Raw genomic sequence first — 10,000 nt, 5'->3', positions numbered from 1 at the left:
GAGAGGATGAGAGAGAGAAGAGAGGAGAGGAGGAGAGAGAGAAGAGAGGAGAGGATGAGAGAGAGAAGAGATGAGAGGAGGAGAGAGAGAAGAGATGAGAGGATGAGAGAGAGAAGAGATGAGAGGAGGAGAGAGAGAAGAGATGAGAGGAGAGAGAGAAGAGAGAAGAGGAGGAGAGAGAGAAGAGACGAGAGGAGGAGAGAGAGAAGAGACGAGAGGAGGAGAGAGAGAAGAGAGAAGGAGGAGAGAGAGAAGAGAGAAGAGGAGGAGAGAGAGAAGAGAGGAGAGGATGAGAGAGAGAAGAGAGGAGAGGAGGAGAGAGAGAAGAGAGGAGAGGATGAGAGAGAGAAGAGATGAGAGGAGGAGAGAGAGAAGAGAGGAGAGGATGAGAGAGAGGAGATGAGAGGAGGAGAGAGAGAAGAGATGAGAGGAGAGAGAGAGAAGAGATGAGAGGAGAGAGAGAAGAGAGAAGAGGAGGAGAGAGAGAAGAGACGAGAGGAGGAGAGAGAGAAGAGACGAGAGGAGAGAGAGAAGTGAGGAGAGGAGGAGAGAGAGAAGAGAGAGAGGAGAGAGAGAGAGAGAGGAGAGAGAGAAGAGATGAGAGTGAAGAGAAGAGAGGAGGAGAGAGAGAAGAGAGGAGAAGAGAGGAGAAGAGAGAGAAGAGATGAGGAGGAGAGAGAGAGAAGAGAGGAGGAGAGAGAGAGAAGAAAGAAAGGATGTCTGAGGTTTCTTTTCTATTCCAGTGGTTCTCTACAGACTTCAGTCTGAGCCATCAGTGAAGTCCTTTGTGGTGATGAGGGGCACAAGGGGCGTTGCACAAAACAAAGTCATCAGCGATTGGATCGTCTGTAACCAATCAGAGTATGAAAGCCATGAACTCATTTTCAAACTGCCACTTTACCCACGTGTTCTGAATCTGGCCCAACTCATCCGTTTCTGGACCAATCAGACGGCCCTGAATGTTTTCACGTTCAGTGAAGGGTCAGCGAGGTCCTCAGATCCAGACTCATTGAGGAGAAGAAACTAGCGTCTGTGGGCGTGGCCTTGAGTTCGGTGTCTGGCAAGGTGTCTGGGTTGCCAGGCAACTGCTGCCCTGTTTAAAGTTTCACCTCTTTACAATGTAAATAGACCTGAGTCTTGGTAAAAACCACGAGATGCAATCAATTATCATTAGCGTTATGATGTCATCTAGGATGATCTAGGATGATGTAAGGGCCCTATGAGGACCATGACCTATAGAATATGACCTTCAGAAACACAGACGTCACCATCCTGCAAACAGTGAAACTCTGTGGTGTCAATGACAGTTCCATCCCTATGTGACCACTAGGGTCAACCTTTCAGGCCTCTCATTGGCCAGCACAGTTAGCCTGAAGGCCTGTCATTGGACAGAACATGTAGCGATTGTTTAGGGGTGAAGGGTCAGGTAACTCCATCACCTGTGGTCATTGGTCTAATCAGTAGAAGGAAACAGACCACCAGTCAACATGAGTCATCATCACAGAGCCACAGACCCTGGACACAGCCTTAGGTATCTTCCCCTCTTCCTCTCTCCCTCTCTTCCTCTCTCTCTCTCTCTTCCACTCTTCCCCTCTCCCTCTCTCTCTTCCTCTCTCCCTCTCTTCTTCTCTTTCCCTCTCTCTCTTCCTCTTTCCCTCTCTTCCTCTCTTCTTCTCTTTCTCTCTCTCTCTTCCTCTTTCCCTCTCTTCCTCTCTCCCTCTCTTCCCCTCTTTCTCTTTCTCTCTCATTGTCTCTATCAGTGGGAGAAGGGGAGGAGCAACACAAACTGTCTTGTTTCGCTCTCTCTCCTCTCCTGTCTCTAGATAATGATGTGTTCTCTGGGAAGAGGAGGAACAGGGGAAGGTGACAGATTTATGGAGTTCTGTGTGATGGCGTCCTTCCCAATCCAATTCCCATCCTGTCCTGCCAAACCACCCAGGGCAGGACACCCACTGCTCAGAATCCCAAGAATGTTCCAGCTTCCAGAGAAGAGGGAGGAGGAGTGACATAAAAACACTAGATATCACACTGATTCTGCCGTAGTGAGGACAGACAATCACAGAGTGCATGTGGTGGAGGGAGAGAAATGGTAAATGAAGGCAGATCTGAGGTTTGACTCAAAAAAGCACTTTGAATTCTACAGTCAACCAAACTGACCAAGCAGTGGTTTATGATGTCATCCTCCCTTCTTCTGAGGAACGAAAGAAGAAAAGACAAATGAAACAGAGTGGGCGGGGTGAAGAAGATGAGGAACAGGAAGTGGAGAAGGAGGTGAAGAAGATGAGGAACAGGAAGTGGAGAAGGAGGTGAAGAAGATGAGGAACAGGAGGTGGAGAAGGAGGTGAAGATGATGAGGAACAGGAAGTGGAGAAGGAGGTGAAGAAGATGAGGAACAGGAAGAGGAGAAGGAGGTGAAGATGATGAGGAACAGGAAGTGGAGAAGGAGGTGAAGAAGATGAGGAACAGGAAGTGGAGAAGGAGGTGAAGAAGATGAGGAACAGGAAGAGGAGAAGGAGGTGAAGAAGATGAGGAACAGGAAGAGGAGAAGGAGGTGAAGATGATGAGGAACAGGAAGTGGAGAAGGAGGTGAAGAAGATGAGGAACAGGAAGAGGAGAAGGAGGTGAAGAAGAAGATGAACAGGAAGAGGAGAAGGAGGTGAAGAAGAAGAGGAACAGGAAGAGGAGAAGGAGGTGAAGAAGAAGAGGAACAGGAAGAGGAGAAGGACAGGTGTAGTGGGGGGGCAGTACAGGGTGTGAGGGTTAAGTGAGGGTTAAGGACAGGTCTAGTGGGAGGACAGTACAGGGTGTGAGGGTTAAAGACAGGTCTAGTGGGAGGACAGTACAGGGTGTGAGGGTTAAAGACAGGTCTAGTGGGAGGACAGTACAGGGTGTGAGGGTTAAGGACAGGTCTAGTGCGAGGACAGTAAAGGGTGGGTGGGTTAAGGACAGGTCCAGTGGGAGGACAGTAAAGGGTGGGTGGGTTAAGGACAGGTCCAGTGGGATTGTATTGTATACAGCATGATGTTTTTAATGGGGCATTATTCCATATGTTATAGCATGATGTTTTAAATGGGGCATTATTCCCTATTGTATACAGCATGATGTTTTTAATGGGGCATTATTCCATATGTTATAGCATGATGTTTTAAATGGGGCATTATTCCCTATTGTATACAGCATGATGTTTTTAATGGGGCATTATTCCATATGTTATGGCATGATGTTTTTAATGGGGCATTATTCCCTATTGTATACAGCATGATGTTTTTAATGGGGCATTATTCCATATGTTATAGCATGATGTTTTTAATGGGGCATTATTCCATATGTTATGGCATGATGTTTTTAATGGGGCATTATTCCCTATTGTATACAGCATGATGTTTTTAATGGGGCATTATTCCATATGTTATGGCATGATGTTTTTAATGGGGCATTATTCCCTATTGTATACAGCATGATGTTTTTAATGGGGCATTATTCCCTATTGTATACAGCATGATGTTTTTAATGGGGCATTATTCCATATGTTATGGCATGCCCTGACTCATTTCCAGTCTATTATCAGATGGAGGCTCCTACACTACACACTGATATAATACTACTACACTACACACTGATATAATACTACTATACTACACACTGATATAATACTACTACACTACACACTGATATAATACTACTACACTACACACTGATATAATACTACTATACTACACACTGATATAATACTACTACACTACACACTGATATAATACATAATACTGATATAATATATAATACTGATATAATACTACAACACTACACACTGATATAATACTACTACACTACACACTGATATAATACTACTACACTACACACTGATATAATACTACTACACTACACACTGATATAATACTACTACACACTGATATAATACTACCACACTACACACTGATATAATACTACTACACTACACACTGATATAATAGTACTACACTACACACTGATATAATAGTACTACAATACACACTGATATAATACTACTACACTACACACTGATATAATACTACTACACTACACACTGATATAATACTACTACACACTGATATAATACTACTACACACTGATATAATACTACAACACTACACACTGATATAATACTACTACAATACACACTGATATAATACTACTACACTACACACTGATATAATACTACTACACTACACACTGATATAATACTACTACACTACACACTGATATAATACTACAACACTACACACTGATATAATACTACTACACTACACACTGATATAATACTACAACACTACACACTGATATAATACTACTACACTACACACTGATATAATACTACTACACTACACACTGATATAATACTACTACACACTGATATAATACTACCACACTACACACTGATATAATACTACTACACTACACACTGATATAATAGTACTACAATACACACTGATATAATACTACTACAATACACACTGATATAATACTACTACACACTGATATAATACTACAACACTACACACTGATATAATACTACAACACTACACACTGATATAATACTACTACACTACACACTGATATAATACTACAACACTACACACTGATATAATACTACTACACTACACACTGATATAATACTACTACACTACACACTGATATAATACTACTACACACTGATATAATACTACCACACTACACACTGATATAATACTACTACACTACACACTGATATAATAGTACTACAATACACACTGATATAATACTACTACAATGCACACTGATATAATACTACTACACACTGATATAATACTACAACACTACACACTGATATAATACTACAACACTACACACTGATATAATACTACTACACTACACACTGATATAATACTACAACACTACACACTGATATAATACTACTACACTACACACTGATATAATACTACTACACTACACACTGATATAATACTACAACACTACACACTGATATAATACTACTACACTACACACTGATATAATACTACTACACTACACACTGATATAATACTACTACACTACACACTGATATAATACTACTACACTACACACTGATATAATACTACTACACTACACACTGATATAATACTACTACACTACACACTGATATAATACTACTACACTACACACTGATATAATACTACTACACTACACACTGATATAATACTACAACACTACACACTGATATAATACTACTACACTACACACTGATATAATACTACAACACTACACACTGATATAATACTACTACACTACACACTGATATAATACTACTACACTACACACTGATATAATACTACTACACTACACACTGATATAATACTACTACACTACACACTGATATAATACTACAACACTACACACTGATATAATACTACTACACTACACACTGATATAATACTACTACACTACACACTGATATAATACTACTACACTACACACTGATATAATACTACTACGCACTGATATAATACTACAACACTACACACTGATATAATACTACTACACACTGATATAATACTACAACACTACACACTGATATAATACTACAACACTACACACTGATATAATACTACTACACTACACACTGATATAATACTACTACACACTGATATAATACTACTACACACTGATATAATACTACTACACACTGATATAATACTACAACACTACACACTGATATAATACTACTACACACTGATATAATACTACAACACTACACACTGATATAATACTACTACACTACACACTGATATAATAGTACTACAATACACACTGATATAATACTACTACACACTGATATAATACTACAACACTACACACTGATATAATACTACTACACTACACACTGATATAATACTACAACACTACACACTGATATAATACTACTACACTACACACTGATATAATACTACTATACTACACACTGATATAATACTACTACAATACACACTGATATAATACTACAACACTACATACTGATATAATACTACTATACTACACACTGATATAATACTACTATACTACACACTGATATAATACTACTACAATACACACTGATATAATACTACAACACTACACACTGATATAATACTACTACACTACACACTGATATAATACTACTACACTACACACTGATATAATACTACTATACTACACACTGATATAATACTACTACAATACACACTGATATAATACTACAACACTACACACTGATATAATACTACTATACTACACACTGATATAATACTACTATACTACACACTGATATAATACTACAACACTACACACTGATATAATACTACTACACTACACACTGATATAATACTACTATACTACACACTGATATAATACTACTACAATACACACTGATATAATACTACTACACACTGATATAATACTACTACACTACACACTGATATAATACTACTATACTACACACTGATATAATACTAACTGATATAATACTACTACACACTGATATAATACTACTACACACTGATATAATACTACTACAATACACACTGATATAATACTACAACACTACACACTGATATAATACTACTATACTACACACTGATATAATACTACTACAATACACACTGATATAATACTACTACACACTGATATAATACTACTACACACTGATATAATACTACTACACACTGATATAATACTACAACACTACACACTGATATAATACTACAACACTACACACTGATATAATACTACTACACTACACACTGATATAATACTACTACACACTGATATAATACTACTACACACTGATATAATACTACAACACTACACACTGATATAATACTACTACACTACACACTGATATAATACTACTACACTACACACTGATATAATACTACTACACACTGATATAATACTACTATAAAAACTTTTTACTGAAGTACTTTACACCACTGTGTGTGTGTGTGTGTGTGTGTGTGTGTGTGTGTGTGTGTGTGTGTGTGTGTGTGTGTGTGTGTGTGTGTGTGTGTGTGTGTGTGTGTGTGTGTGTGTGTGTGTGTGTGCGTGCGTGCGTGCGTGCGTGCGTGCGTGCGTGCGTGCGTGTGTGTGTGTGTGTATTTGATCTACAGATGTGCTGCAGACAGACTCAGGGTCTCTCACTACAGTAAAGCTCTAAAATACGGCCATCTTTGAAATATAGGAGCCATAAACCAGGCCAGTTAACCACTGACACACGTACAGCCTGTCTGTCAGTCTGGGAGGGGGGGGGGGGGGTGTATCTCTACACCTGGTCGGGGGTCCAGATGACCATAACAGTCCAATCACACTTGTAATGTAATATTGTATTGCTGTGTCCATGAAGTGCATCAGGTGGAAATAAATGAGAAAAACACTCCTCTATTTTGAATGGGAACACGGTTCAGTAGGGTAAAGTAGTTCTTAATGGGTTTATCTGGAAGTGGGGCTTGTGGGTCCAGTGGACTTGCAGTGTCTAGTAAAGGAGTGGTGAGGTTCAATTCTCAACTTCTCTGTGTCTGTCTGTCTGTCTGTCTGTCTGTCTGTCTGTCTGTCTGTCTGTCTGTCTGTCTGTCTGTCTGTCTGTCTGTCTGTCTGTCTGTCTGTCTGTCTGTCTGTCTGTCTGTCTGTCTGTCTGTCTGTCTGTCTGTCTGTCTGTCTGTCTGTCTGTCTGTCTGTCTGTCTGTCTGTCTGTCTGTCTGTCTGTCTGTCTTCTTCTCTCTCTCTCTCTCTCTCTCTCTCTCTCTCTCTCTCTCTCTCTCTCTCTCTCATATAAGTTTATATGTACCTTATACAGGCTGTTCATCAGGTTCTATGGTTCTACAGCGGAATACTAGGAGAGGATACTAGTGTCCTGGGTGTAAACTAGGAGAGATACTAGTGTCCTGGGTGTAAACTAGGAGAGATACTAGTGTCCTGGGTGTAAACTGGGAGAGATACTAGTGTAAACTAGGAGAGATACTAGTGTCTTGGGTGTAAACTAGGAGAGATACTAGTGTCCTGGGTGTGAACTGGGAGAGATACTAGTGTCCTGGGTGTAAACTAGGAGAGATACTAGTGTGTCCTGTGGTGTAAACTAGGAGAGATACTAGTGTTCTGGGTGTAAACTAGTGTCCTGGGGAGAGATACTAGTGTCCTGGGTGTAAACTAGGGAGATACTAGTGTCCTGGGTGTAAACTAGGAGAGATACTAGTGTCCTGGGTGTAAACTAGGAGAGATACTAGTGTCCTGGGTGTAAACTAGGAGAGATACTAGTGTCCTGGGTGTAAACTAGGAGAGATACTAGTGTCCTGGGTGTAAACTAGGAGAGATACTAGTGTCCTGGGTGTAAACTAGGAGAGATACTAGTGTCTTGGGTGTAAACTGGGAGAGATACTAGTGTCCTGGGTGTAAACTGGGAGAGATACTAGTGTCCTGGGTGTAAACTAGGAGAGATACTAGTGTCTCACCACTGGCTGGTTCCTAAGAAGCTATGCCTCTTTGGGCACCCAACCCTTTGTGTTGTCATGGTAAACTAGTGATGACACACACCATTCCACTGGTCCTCCAGGACACAGAGACACTCTGGGTGTCTTCTCTGCTGTTAACCATGTTCTTGAATGCTAACTACATTAATCTTGGTTCGGGGCCAGAAGAGTTGTGTCTGCTGTTACCCATGTGCTGTAACCACGAGAGACACTGTCTGAAATGTACTCAGGATTTATAGAGCCTGACCTTGGTAAAAGCTCACACACACACACACACACACACACACACACACACACACACACACACACACACACACACACACACACACACACACACACACACACACACACACACACACACACACACACACACACACACACACACACACACACACACACACACACACACACACACACACACACAGTCCATTAGGCAAGCTGCGTGCTGAATGACAGGGGCCTAGTGTATGTGTGGCTCCCCTGTCTCTCCAGACAGACTAGGCAGATGGTGTTTATAGCATTGAGGAGAGGATGGACAGACCAGGCCCAAGGCCACAGAGGAGAGGATGGACAGACCAGGCCCAAGGCCACAGAGGAGAGGATGGACAGACCGGGCCCAAGGCCACAGAGGAGAGGATGGACAGACCATGCCCAAGGTCACGGAGGAGAGGATGGACAGACCGGGCCCAAGGCCACAGAGGAGAGGATGGACAGACCGGGCCCAAGGCCACAGAGGAGAGGATGGACAGACCGGGCCCAAGGCCACAGAGGAGAGGATGGACAGACCGGGCCCAAGGCCACGGAGGAGAGGATGGACAGACCGGGCCCAAGGCCACGGAGGAGAGGATGGACAGACCGGGCCCAAGGCCACGGAGGAGAGGATGGGGAAAAGGAGTGATGTTGTACCACAGGGGGCTGTTGGGGTGTACATGTCTCTGTGTGTTGTGTGATTGGGGACTGTGTACATGTCTCTGTGTGTTGTGTGATTGGGGACTGTGTACATGTCTCTGTGTGTTGTGTGATTGGGTACTGTGTACATGTCTCTGTGTGTTGTGTGATTAAGGACTGTGTACATGTCTCTGTGTGTTGTGTGATTAAGGACTGTGTACATGTCTCTGTGTGTTGTGTGATTGGGTACTGTGTACATGTCTCTGTGTGTTGTGTGATTGGGTACTGTGTACGTGTCGTGGCCAAAAGTTTTGACAATATTAGCTTCCACACAGTTTGCTGATTCAGTGTCTTTAGATATTTTTGTCAGATGTTACTGAAGTATAATTATAAGCATTTCATAAGTGTCAAAGGATTTAATTGACAATTACACAAAGTTGATGACAAGAGTCAATATTTGCAGTGTTGACCCTTCTTTTTCAAGGCCTCTGCAATCCGTCCTGGCATGCTGTCAATTAACTTCTGGGCCACATCCTGACTGATGGCAGCCCATTCTTGCATAATCAATGCTTGGAGTTTGTCAGAATTTGTGGGTTTTTGTT

This window comes from Oncorhynchus gorbuscha, unplaced genomic scaffold (assembly GCF_021184085.1).
Source record: "Oncorhynchus gorbuscha isolate QuinsamMale2020 ecotype Even-year unplaced genomic scaffold, OgorEven_v1.0 Un_scaffold_823, whole genome shotgun sequence".
In the NCBI taxonomy this organism is placed as follows: domain Eukaryota; kingdom Metazoa; phylum Chordata; class Actinopteri; order Salmoniformes; family Salmonidae; genus Oncorhynchus; species Oncorhynchus gorbuscha.
Note: the sequence above shows the minus strand (reverse complement) of the source record.